The sequence below is a fragment of the Pelodiscus sinensis genome, chromosome 6 (genome assembly GCF_049634645.1).
Source record: "Pelodiscus sinensis isolate JC-2024 chromosome 6, ASM4963464v1, whole genome shotgun sequence".
NCBI classification, from domain to species: Eukaryota; Metazoa; Chordata; order Testudines; family Trionychidae; genus Pelodiscus; species Pelodiscus sinensis.
Window position 1 is genome coordinate 91,912,845 of NC_134716.1, and position 13,353 is coordinate 91,926,197.

Consider the following 13,353-nt stretch of genomic DNA (forward strand, 5'->3'; position numbering starts at 1 on the left):
TTCCTGTTGGCCTGAAAGGAGTATGCAGAATTATTCTGAAAAAAAATATGCATTTCTCACAGTACCATCAACCCACCAGGAATGAGGAAGTACCAGAAATCCCCTAGTAAACGCTGTTCTCATTATATTCGAAAGCAGATTTCTAGACATTTCAAGACAGATTTTTTGAGCATTTCTACTGCAGAGCACCCAAATCAAACTGAATATGCAGTGGCTCACCGCTACTATACATTATTTAGCAATTCCATATTTTCGCATGCATATTTTAAAACAGGATTTGACAGAATTAATTCTGGTTAGGGAATCCAGTAGATCTTGTCCTGCCAGCTAGAATAGCGGAGTGGCAACAATATTTTTAAGAGTGGCCCATTTTTAATGGGGATCTTTCATATTAAATGAAAATTAATTTAATCGAAAATATCTTTCTTTCAGGGTGCATTATTTAACTTCTTCTGTGCCACATGCAAACACACACACACTGAGCAAAGAGGCATATGTATGGCTTGATTAATACCATTAAAAAAAGCCTCATCAAAGTCATGCGGATCTCCAATGCCTTCAACACTCTATTGATGTATTCAAAGGGTTAATGAGGTTATATGATTAAAGCAGGAACAGAAAAGAGAATTGCATTTAACAGAAAATTATTCTTCATAAAAATTCAGAATATCATAATTTTGAGTAACATTGTAACAGCTTGTCCTATCATCATCATGAATATTAAGCTTTTATCACTATAGCATGCTGTATAATGAGATGAGAATGTACTGTAGCAGCAGTTAGTACTCATGCCATAAATATGAATAAAACATTTATAAAAGTACATTAATTTAGGTATTACCAATCAGCCTTTAAAACTATTCTGTGCATAATCAAGCCTTTTTTTAAGTAGGACAGAAAGCATAAGAACCTGTTAAAAGAAAATGTCAATGCCAATAAAATACAGTACATTGGCATTTGTATTTTGTCAGCATAGTTAAGACTAAATTTCCATTCTAATATCTGCTTGTAGTTCCTCATAACTTTCTACAACAAATTTGTCTTGGAATTTCTCAACTTTTGGGGGAGGAGAATGAGGGAAGAGAAGGTTAATGAAATACTTTTCACCATATTTTCAGCTTTGGATATAAAATACTGATAAATCCATTTGTCCCATATGGTTGGCATAATACAACTGAATACCAGTATTTGATGTGGAATGTGAATAGTCACACCACTAGTGACTTGTGTGACCTATTTTAAAGTTCAAATATCAGATGCCAACACCATATCTTTCACAAATAAATCATGCCCTGGATTTGTTTGAGACACACAGAGAGAAAAATAGCCCATTACAGTTATAATTTTATACTGTGAGCCTACAGTGTAAATAGTTATTAATGTAATTGTACAGAAAAGTATAAAATCAATAAAATATTTTGAAAAGTGAGGTTTTAAAGAAATATCAGCAACTTATGAAAAGTTTAAAACATTTGGCTTGTGGCCGTGCATCTCCAATACACCTGAGATCACAGGTAATTTGGCTTAAGTTCTCATCTTGTGGTAATTATTTACATAATGTCTGTTACAGTTCCCCAGAGAGCAGGGAACAAGACTTGCAGGATCCATGGGTGAAGGAGGGACTATAGGTAAGTCTGCCTCTGTGATTCTCCCCCCATCGCAGGGATTTGAAAAGCTGCTCAATGGGTACATCAGGGGACCAGGTCTTGAAATGTTTTGGGAGCCATTGCTGGAGGTAACATAGGGAGGATTCAGTATTTACAGTCTTCTTCTGTCTGAAACAACTGATAGGCATTGTGTCACCTGAGGATGTGCCCTGTATCACACTCAGAGAGAATGGCCTGTTTTGATGTGTGAGTTCCTACCCCAAAGCAGTCCTGCTCCTAGAGAAGCCTGGCTGTCACAGAACCTGCATTAAATACATGAACTTCCTCAAGGTGGGGGTTTGCTTGGATGGAACCTGAGGACCCATGAGGTTACAGTGTCACACTTCAGCCTCCCCTGTGTCCCTCTCTCTCTCTGCTACTTCCCCCTCCTGCAGGAGATTCTGGAAGGTGAATCAGACACTTTCCTGGACCCCTGTCCATCTGCTAGGTGTGTTTCCAGAAGAGGGCATTCTTTGTTCTATGTTTTTGACATGCACTTTAAAGAATGATGTTCAGGGCTGTACATTTATTTTTCTGAGAAGTTTCTAGTAGAGTTCACCATACCTTCATAACGAGATCACGTATGTCTCCTTTCTCTTAGAGATAATGTAGATTGCACAAAAAAGCTATTAAAACAGTTCAAAGTTATTACAGGGGTTAGTTTGCTAGCTACACAGAACTACAAGCACATTTCACACATGTTCAGTTATATTTAATCACATTCTAGTTCGGAGATTAAGTCACACCCCCGCTAGCAACAGTTGCTATGCAGGACAAGCTAAACACAAGGGCAGGCAGTAAGAGCAATATGCTGTGCACTCTTCCTACTGAATTTTCCTAGTGTTATATTAAAAAAAAATTAGGAATGTCTCTGAAGACCCAGCATTTTGGTGATTTTTTTTACAAATCTGGTGTTCCCGCTGCAACTTTAGCAGAGATTTGTCACCATCTTCAGCAGATCTGAATCAGGTTCATTACTTGCATCAGGATGATAACATAACTAGTATTATTAGTGATAGAAATGTTGCCATGTTAGTCTGGTGTCGCTGAAACAAAAAACAGGACTATGTAGCACTTTAAAGACTAACAAGATGGTTTATTAGGTGATGAGCTTTCGTGGGCCAGACCCACTTCCTCAGATCAAATAGTGGAAGAAAATTGGCATGACCATATATACCAAAGGATACAATCAAAAAAATGAACACATATGAAAAGGACAAATCAAATTTCAGAACAGAAGGGGGATGGAGGGGTGGGAGGTAAATGTCTGTGAGCTAATGATATTAGAGGTGATAATTGGGGAAGCTATCTTTGTAATGGGTAAGATAATTAATGTCTTTGTTCAGACCTAGGTGTAAAGTGTCAAATTTAAGCATGATTGATAGTTCAGAGGATTCTCTTTCAAGTCTGATGTTAAAATGTCTTTGAAGCAGGATGCAGGTAATCAATTCATTGAGACAATGCCCTTTCTGGTTGAAATGGCAAGAAACTGTTTTTTCTTTGTCATACTGTCTGATATCCGTTTTGTGTTCTGAAACTTGATTTGTCCTTTTTATATGCGTTCACTTTTTTTTATTGTATTCCTTTGGTAAATATGGTCATGCCTATTTTCTTCCACAATTTGATCTGAGGAAGTGGGTCTGGCCCACGAAAGCTCATCACCTAACAAACCATCTTGTTAGTCTTTAAAGTGCTACATAGTCCTGTTTTTTGTTTTAGGAAATTAGAGATTGCACACAAAAGGTTTCCTTTAGGGAATCCTTACAACTGAAACAATGTGGAGGATAAGGAAGTATCCTGAAGAATCCAGGGGGAAGAGACCAACAGGAAAAAAGCTTTTTGATATAGCAGAAGGCACTTGTGATAGGCAGGCAGCCATAACTTCTCAGTATTCACTGATAATTTGCATGCTGAGGGTGGCACTGGCTGTGAGTAGGTGAAGGGCTTTAGCTGAGGATGAGGTAAGGAGATGGGATGCTTTTCCAAGCTCCACCCAGAAATTCTTCAGGGTCTGTAGCCAGACAACCCCCCCCCCCCCCATCTCAAACAATCTTGCTTGCCCTCTGAGATGTCTGTATACAGGGCAGAGAAGGAACAATAAGAAAATCAGCATAGCCATTAAGCTTTGATCTGCTTTGATGCGAAACCAGGATATGCGAGTTTCTCTGACTCTGAGTAACGATTAAGGAAATAAACTGAGCTCGAGGCTGCAAGAAGTGCCTGGCTGGCACCCATGTTGATTCAAACACACACAGTCCCTGGGAGAGGAATTTCCCACTGAGAAAAAGAATGTTCAGTACTTCCAATTTAATCCTCTCAACTCTCTCTTACAAGTGTAAATTAAGTTCACAACTCCCTTGTAAGAACTGGTCTCACAAAAGACAGACCCGCACCATTTGGCATTACAGATAAGAAAGAGAAAATACGTGACCCAACGGGTATATAAGGTGGTACAGCAGCACACTCTCTTTTGAGTGTCAATCTGCCCTCTACCTGCTGGTCGGATTAGGTGTTTGACCTCCTGAGGTTCCACGGGGACACCCACCTCGTATTTTCATCTTTCCGAGGAATTGAGGGACCAATCCTGGCCTGACACGCTGGGATCGAGTGACACAGAAGGGGGTAAAAATTGTACCTGTATGTGTCCTTTTGTTATAGTGCATGCATAGAATAGAGCTCTTTAAAGATTAAGCTGTCATTTGGTACCATTATTTTCTATTTCCTATCTTTATCTTCTTTGTAACCATTTCTCTCTCTCTCTCTCTCTCTCTCTATATATATATATATATATATATATATATATTTGTCAGCAGTTAAGAAATAGAACAATAGCCATTGCAACCATATGATTTATAAGCTTCCTCGATAAACCTGTAACTGTTTAAGTTTTAACCTGACTCCTTCAGTTGCTGTAACAGAACCAGGCACAATTTAAAAAGAACTTTAGCCGGTCATTAGGGACAGTATAGGAAGAGCTTGGGCGTTTGGATTTGTGTCACACCTAGGTGGCAAAATCCTTTGGGGCACTTCTCAGCCTCCCCGAGGCTGCCCGCTGCGAAGGAATCACATATTCTAGCAGCTAAAATCTGAAGTGTAATAAGCTCTTCCTGTACACTTATTGGGGTGCCCATCAACCTCTTCCAGGTTGCCCACTGCAAGGGACCCCGGTCTCAGCAGTTGAAGTCTCGGGTGTATAGTATACACACACACACCACTCACTGCCCTGACCGTCGGCTGACAGGGTCTGAACTCATTAACTTACCTGAGGGATCTGTGCACAGTGTAAATGAGAGAAGTGGTGTAAGTTACTTAAAGTGCCAACTCTGAGGCAGGTTGTCAACTAATGTAAATTTGTGCACCTCTATAGACTTCAAGAGCTTGACTTCTTCAATCTGCAATAGTACTGATCTACCCCAGCTAACAATCTGATCAGACCCAGAGGCTGCACTCTGCATGCAGTCACGCATATCACTTCCCTCATCTGCACAGTTCTCACTGGCACTGGCTTCTACTGTTTGTGGAAGAGAACCTAGGTTCAAAACTTATTGTTCCTCTTATACCTTATTAACACCAGGGAGGAAGCAAGTTTTAATACTGTACTGGGAATTTTTGAATCAGAACAAGGAGCAAACATTGTGTAGTATTTTATGCCATTCTAAAACCTTTCAAAAATATTATGTGCATTTTTTCAGCTTTTCTACTCAGTTAAATAAAATTGAACCACATGTATGGTAGCATTTGTTTTGATCTGTTGCTTAATCTTATTTTCATAAATTCTGCACCAGCCATGCTTATGTTGATGTTTATTCTCTTGATTACAATGATTAGTACAATTTTAAGGTGTAAGGATCAGACTGGACATGATTATCTTGGCTGTATACTAGACAAGAAGTAATTTTGCATCCTTCTAAATGTGACTTAACTGCATTTATGAAATTTAATGGATGGGGAATGCTTGTTAGGCCCAATTTTAAATTGATTGGCCTGCCCTGATAATGACTTTAGAGTTCACTCATATCACCACAAGGAGGAGATTTTGCCTTTATGTAAATATCTAGATTGGTGAGCTCAGTGTTCAACATGTCAGTTAGGCCATGTCTACACTAGGAATATTTTTCTAAATTACTAAATTCGATGTAAGAACTCCTGATTTAACAAATTCAAACTTGCATGTCCTCACCATGGGGAAGCATCAAAATTAGTCTGAGGCAGGCTCTGTTAATGTGGGCCCCAGGAAGCACTCTGGAGAGCTGCCGGAGGCCTCCCAGAGGCCAATTAGTTTGAATTAGCAGCACCGGAAGATCCATACTAACATTATTTCAGACCTACACGTTTGAAATTAGCATTACTCCTCATGAAAAGCAGGAGTACAGAACACGAATTCCACTGCACATTTTCCAAAATAACAGGCTTGGGAGTGTGGACACATCACTTACTAATTCAAACTTGGGGGACTTATTTCAGACTAAAGTCCTAGTGTAGACCAAGGCTCAGATGTAATGATCAGAAGAGGTTGTTAAGACTGATTACTGGAACTAAATTCCTCTAGATAAATTTCTCATGATACACTACTATTAATTTTCTATTAATTATAAAAGGGCAGAACCCCTCCAAAGAAATCTTAACATTTTAAAAATGGTAGAAATCTTATAACCTTCTTAAGGTTGTCTAGTTTTAAATTGTAAATAATATGTAACTGGCAGAGTCAAGACAAAATTCATTAATTATTTCTTAAATTATAGAATTATAGACTCATAGAATACTAGAACTGGAAGGGACCTTGAGAGATCATCAAGTCTAGTCCCCTGCCATCATGGCAGGACCAAGCACTATCTAGATCATCCCTGATAGATGTCTATCTAACCTGCTCTTAAATATCTCCAGAGATGGCGATTCCACAACCTCCCTAGGCAACTTATTCCAGTGTTTAACCATCCTGACAGTTAGGAAGTTTTTCCTAATATCCCACCCAAACCTCCCTTGCTGCAGTCCATTGCTTCATGTCTTATCATCAGAATATATATGTCCTTGCATAAAAAATGCTTACATATTCCATGCTCCTTCAGCAAATATGAGGATAAATTTGTAATACTGGGACTTTTCATCTTGGAAAAGAGAAGACCATAGATCCATATGAAAGACGTCTATAAAATCATGACTGGTATGCAGAAAATAAAAAAAGGGAGTGTTATTTACTCCTCATAACACAAGAACCAGGGTTCACTTAATGAAATTAACAGGTAGCAGGTTTAAAATAATAAAAAAAAAAGAAGTATTTCTTCACACAATGCACAGTCAATCTGTGAAACTCTTTGCCAGAGAATGATGTGAAGGCCAAACTAAAATAGGATTCAAGAAAGAACTAGATAAGTTTATGGAGAATAGTTCCCTCAATGACTATTAGGCAGAGCAGGAAAGCAAAATCATGCTCCAAAACACCCCTAACCTCTTTTGGCCAGAAACTGAGAATGGGTGACAAGGGATGGATCATTTGATAATTACCTTCTCTGTTCATTCCCTCTGAAGCACCTGACATTGGCCATTGTCAGAAGACAGGACAATGAGATAGATGGACCTTTGCTCTGACCAGGAATGGCTGTTCTTACAGTCTAATAATATAAAAAGAAAACACAGAAATGTTACTTTTCAGATTCATTTCAAATTATGATTCAATACACCAGGGGCTAGATATACTAGGGGCTCAACTATCACTTTTTAGGTTTGTATGTCCACATTTTAGAGATCCTCAGCCCCCTCACAAGTCAGGGGCTGGCTCACTTTGTAAACACCTAAATTCTTACTAGTGGGACGCGCACAACTGCCTAATCCCTAAACTGCTTAACCCTAAATGCTGGCACAATTCTCAAACTCAGCATTCCCTGCATTTTGCCTGGAGGGCCTAATCTGATAGGTGTGCTTAGAGGCCACTTTATAGAAAGTGTAACAGCGGCAATAGTAGAGACCTATTCCAAAATACTCCATGTCCCAGAGGTTTGGGCACTTGCATGGAAGTTGCAGACTTGGTTTAAAGTCCCTGTTCTGAATTAGGCAGAAATGGGGATTTGAACTGAGGGTGCCACATTCCAGGTGACCACACTATCCACTGTGATAAGTGGAGCATAGGAGGCGCCATCACCACTTTGTGCCAGGAAAAGCTGACATAGGCACCTCACTCCAGGATCTGGTTAATGGCTGTGAATCCCAAATGGAGGGAGGTGTCTTCCTCTGACCCAGAGTCAGGCATCTAACTCTCTGTGAAGAGTGGAGTTTAGGCTCTGCGTGTTGTGTGAGCATATTTCAACATTTATCTTGATGTAACATTTTAATGTATAAATGGAAAGATGGGGATGAGGAGGAGGCACACATCATCCTTGAGAGGAGAAAATGGGATAGACAGTATAAAAGATGGAGAATGTTTAGTTAGCTGAAATTAGCATTAGGATGGAGTGTTCATACAAAGAACTCGAAACCTGACTATCTATCACCATCATTTTCCCAGCCCCTTTGGGTATGTCCACACTACCCCACTAGTTCGAACTAGCGGGGTAATGTAGGCATACCGCACTTGCAAATGAAGCCCGGGATTTGAATTTCCCGGGCTTCATTTGCATAAGCAGGGAGCCGCCATTTTTAAATCCCCGCTGGTTCGAACCCCGTGCAGCGCGGCTACACAGGGCACGAACTAGGCAGTTCGAACTAGGCTTCCTAGTTCGAACTACCGTTACTCCTCATTTCACGAGGAGTGTAGACATACCCTACATGTGCTGAGTTGTCACTTAACCAAATCCAGGAGATAGGTCAGAAAAGATTAAATCATAATCCTAAGGAACAATTTAAAGCAGGGGTGAGGAACCTCAGGCCCGGGGGACAGATGCAGCCTCCTGGCTTTCCTGAATCCAGCCCCTGAAGCTAAGCCCTCCCCTCCCTTCTCCCACTCCCCAGTGTGGGAGAAGGGGGCATGTTGTGGAAAAGTTTGGGAACCACTGCTTTAGAGTTACACAGAGTTCTTCTTCAGGTCTGAGAAAGGTACACAAAGCCTCACAGCCACATTCAATGTGGAACAGATAGGGAGTTAACACATTCAGCAAGAGACCATTCAAGGTGAAGTGGGTAGTTAATATTTCTTCAGCTGTAGGACAAAGTGGGGTGAGTGAGTTACAGCATGTTGTAATGAGCCATAAATCCAGCAATTTTATTATGTCCATGATTTTTGATGTCTAACCAAGCTATGAATTGAAGTTCCCAGGCTTGTCTTGAAAACATTATGAAGGGCTCCTCTGAGGACAAGGACTGAGAGGTCAGATAAGGAATGATTGTTTTGTGAGAAGTGCTTGCCCACAGGCGATACAATGTTTTTGTGTCTCATTTTTCTGAGAGAGTTCATTCCAGTGATAGTCTCATTTCACTCACACAGTTGTTCTTGGGGTGTTTTGTGCGTTGACTGAAGTATACCACATGTTCTAATAGGCCCCTAGATTTTGAAAACTGTGTTGTGGAGGGTATTGATCATCGTAGGTCTACAAGTTTTGCTTTTGTTGCTGTGGCAATGGCCAATATCACTTTGAGTTGATGATGCACTTAGCAAGGTTGTGGGGACCACCACAGCAACAATAACGTGCAAACAATGGAAGATATTGAATTTTGCTGCCTTTTGAAAAACATAAAAAACAACAAAAGGTCTGGTAGCATTGTCTAGACCAGATGGTATCATGAGCTTTCATGGGCACAGCCCACTTCTTCAGATGACTGGAGTTTTTTGAAAACAGTTTGAAAAAGTATAACATATTCAGGACGAGTCACTTCCTGATCAGTGAATCCTGAAATTACTGAAATACCCTTACACAGCTGTGTCCTGTGTTTATCACCTTTTTAAATTCTTTTCAATTTGTCTATATGCAAGAAAACACGTTTATTGCCAATATTTTGGGTAAAACATTAGAATCTTTTGATCTAAATGCTGAACAGGAGTTATATAGGAAGTTTGTGGATGAAATTTAAATCTTCTATATTTTCTTGTAGGTAGATGCAACATGTACATAATATGTATTATGTAGGCAGCTGTGGAGTGAAAATAAAGTGAAAAACAGTTGACCATAAATTAATAAGAAATTGATTAAGAGTGTGAGGGAACATAGAGTACAGCATTATTGTTTGTTAATCCAATCAAAGAATATTTGTTAAAGATTATTCTCACATTTATATAAAGCATCTGATTCCTCATAAACAGCCCTGAGAAATACGGTATTAAGTCTGTCAGTTTCCATATGTACTACCATCCTATGTGTTTCCCGAGAAGCAGTAATAGACTAACATGGGGGCAATAAGTCGGTAATTATCCCTGGCTCTCCTGCTGAGGCTATATCTACACTACTGCAGAAAGCTGACCTAAGGTATGCAACTCTAGCTATCTGAATAACATAACTGAAGTCAACGTATGTTAGGCTGAGTTACTGCAGGGTCTACAGCATGGAGGGTCGATGGAAGAAATTCTCACATTTACTTTCCTTTCTTTTCTTATCCAGGGTAGAGTACCAGCATCAACTGAAGCGCAATCTGTGAATGGTTTGGCAGGTCTTTACTAGACCCTCTAAATCAACCACCAATGGCCATGTCTCAGTGTGTCAACCCCCACAGTAATGTTGATGTAGCCCGACTCACTATGTGCCTGATCCTTCACTACTAAAGTAAACAGGAGCTTTAGCTACCCAAAAAGAAAAGCAGTGACCATCCCACCCCAGCAGCTAACTTAGCCTGAGAGTACAAACTGTTCAAACTGGAAAGATGGAAAATCCACCATACGCCATGTGGTTGTGGAAAACCTGCAAGAGAATATTCAGGAAGAACAACCTCATGAGGACTCCTGCTGCAGCAAGACCCCTCCAAATCTCCCCAAGGCTTAACAGCTACCATCTGACCTCACAGTCTGAACAGCACTTTGCAGATTTAAAGTGCTAGATGAGCAATGGATTTATAATTCACTAGCGTAACATGCATTTTACTTTCCCAAGTCATTATTTTGTAAGCTATTCAAAAATATAACCAGAAAAAGCAACTTTCTATGGAACCAAAACTTTCAGGTCCTCAATAGCCTGAGCAGGGCATCCATCACCTCCTAGGAGGGGTTCAGCATCCTGCAAGACAAAGCTCTTAGTCTTCTCTGCAAAGCTGAATTGTTCTTGATCGTGTGTCAGGTTTTTATTTACCTCCAGCCTTTGCAGATCATATTCTACTTTTCTTTTCAGTAGATATACTGTGCGGATAATACTATCTTGACTGAGCAGCATGTGAGACATTCCATTGCTAATGGTGGGAACTCACTACATACCTAAGAGAGAGACACTACCAACAGGAAACTCTCTGTCCTTGCCTAGATTTTGCCACATACTGAGAATGCAGGAAATAAACTTGGAAAAGTCAGGTTTATTTAGCAACTGTCCTCTACATAACTAGTTACTTAGGAGAGAGCTCCAAAAATAATCCTGTTTACTTGGGAGTACAAATTATACCCAGGGAAAAAAACTTGGCACAAATAATAAAACACCAAGTACACTGTCCTTCCTTCTAGAAAGCTAAGAGTAAATGGTATTTGCATCCTTTGGGGATTCTGAACTCTTACATGATTACATTCTCACTTTTACTGAATAAGGAAGCAATAAGACTGAGACTCCACATCACTTAAGGAAGAGAGGCACTGTGATGCCAGAACACCACCATGCTTACTACTCTCTCCTCAGCACTGGACAAGATACCTGAAAATGAATAAAAGAAGAAAGTCAGTCACTGAAAGTGACTTCAGTAACCTGGACTAGAGGCTTCTTCAAGGAAAATGGTTCTATAGTTTCTGTGCTTTCTAAGAATTCATTTACAGTGCTTACCTGGAAATAAAGGCAATCAAAACAATAACCCACTTAGCTTGGAACTAACCTAGTATTTGCAGTTGTAACTATAGCAATTTTTCATAACTTCTATACCCAGTGAATTAGAGCTAGACTGATGCTACAAGTGAAAAAATCAAACCTCTTATAAGCCAACAACAGTGCGTAGCTGAGATTATACCATCTTCTGCCAAAGACCTATTACCCTCTCCTCAACAACTTCTCTCTCACCCTTCTCACAACACGAAATGAAGTACAAAAAAATAATAGGGCAAGCTAACCAATTTTAGTGGTCACGGAAGTTGTCTCAAGATCAAGTGGTGATACAACACTACATCCTGTTGTAGTGTTGAGGCGTACCTCTGAAACACTGCCCAAATGCACCTCTGGGAAACTGCCAAAATACATAGTTTGGCTCCACTTCTACTAAAGTCTTTTCTCTTCATGCCTTAATCTCTGTTTGTCTTTACTATTTATTTTCTCCTGGCTTTTCTGAATTCCCATTAGCTAAACCTCAGGAGGTGCCGAATGCTGCAACCTGATTATTCTCTTCCTCCAGGTATCATCAGTGCATTACCCTTATCTTCACATACTTTCACTGACCTCTAGCTGGCCACAGATAATTCACAGTTGCCCTCCTGCTTTTCAGAGCTCTTTAAACTTGATCCACTTCCCTTATATTCACTTACCCCTTCCGTCTTCATTTAAATCCCCCAAAGTTGACCATTTTGCCTTTTCTTCATGACTCTCTGAATTTAACATAATGAAAACACTTCACATAGTTCAATACACTCTGGGCCGGAGCCTCGGTCCAGCTGATGACAGCAGGAGATAAGGAGAAATCACTTTTCAATTCTCCTCAAGCTGGCCAAGTGGAGACTGAATCTTAGAGCAGAGATTCTCAAGCTGGAGGTTGGTGGGCACAGAAAGTATTCGGGGAGGGACATGAGAAGTTCTTTTGTAAGGATCTTACAGCACAAATTATACCCACAGCTCTGAACAACTAGCAAAGCAGATTCTTTCAGCCTTAGATTGTGCTGTGCACTTGACTCTAGAGGGTGCTCTGAATTTTGGCAGATTTCTTCTAAGCTTGCATAGATAGCATTGCACAGTGTCATTGCCATTTATATATTAATCCATTTAAGACATGTACATTTAATTGTAAGCATCAACCAGAATTGCAGTTTTGGTTTTTCTCATTTACATTGGATTGTTGGCTCAAAAAAATCAAGTGAAAATCAAGGAAGCTGAAACTGAGTATATTAGTATAGGTATATGTACCTGTGTGATTGTGTCACAAGAAGGGAGAGCATAAATTACTACAGACACAAAAAGGGGGCACAGTCAAATAATTTTGAAAATCACTAACTCAGAGCAAGTTAGTGACCAGGCTAAATGACACAGCTAAAGCATCCCACAGGGGTCACTCTTGTAGCTGAGAATTAGGCAGAAAGTTGCACACTCTCTCTTGCCACATCATGCACCTTGCCTTGCATGAAGATGTCTCTGGTGGGGTACTCCTTAGCTACCCCATATGGCAGCTGTCTGCTTTCCTGGTGCCAAATTGCCAGAGCTGGGACCCATACTTAGAATCTGTCCATCTGTTTGTTTGACACATGATTAATCAGGACAGCTTTTTTTCTTGAGATATTTTCCACTGACTCTACTTAGCCTAATGAGAGCAATGATTGCTGTGCCTCCCATGTTCTTGTGGTTTTTCAACTGCAGTGAGAGCTGCAGGATCGCTAGCCCTTTATGTGGAGCTTGCACAAGACTTAAATAAAACAAAAAATACATAAATGAATCAAGTAAATAGTATGCCTTCTCTAGCA

At 40.0% G+C, this 13,353-nt stretch overlaps 1 long non-coding RNA gene across 1 annotated transcript in view; it reads left to right on the forward strand.

Annotated features, from left to right (window-relative positions):
* LOC112547651 (uncharacterized) overlaps window positions 1-12,188 on the forward strand; it is a 36,789-nt gene extending 24,601 nt beyond the window's left edge. The window contains exons 2-3 of the long non-coding RNA XR_012904891.1: window positions 1,571-1,628; window positions 10,169-12,188. This is a non-coding gene — a long non-coding RNA (uncharacterized LOC112547651). The remainder of the gene's footprint in view (window positions 1-1,570; window positions 1,629-10,168) is intronic.
* Window positions 12,189-13,353: the final 1,165 nt, after the last annotated feature.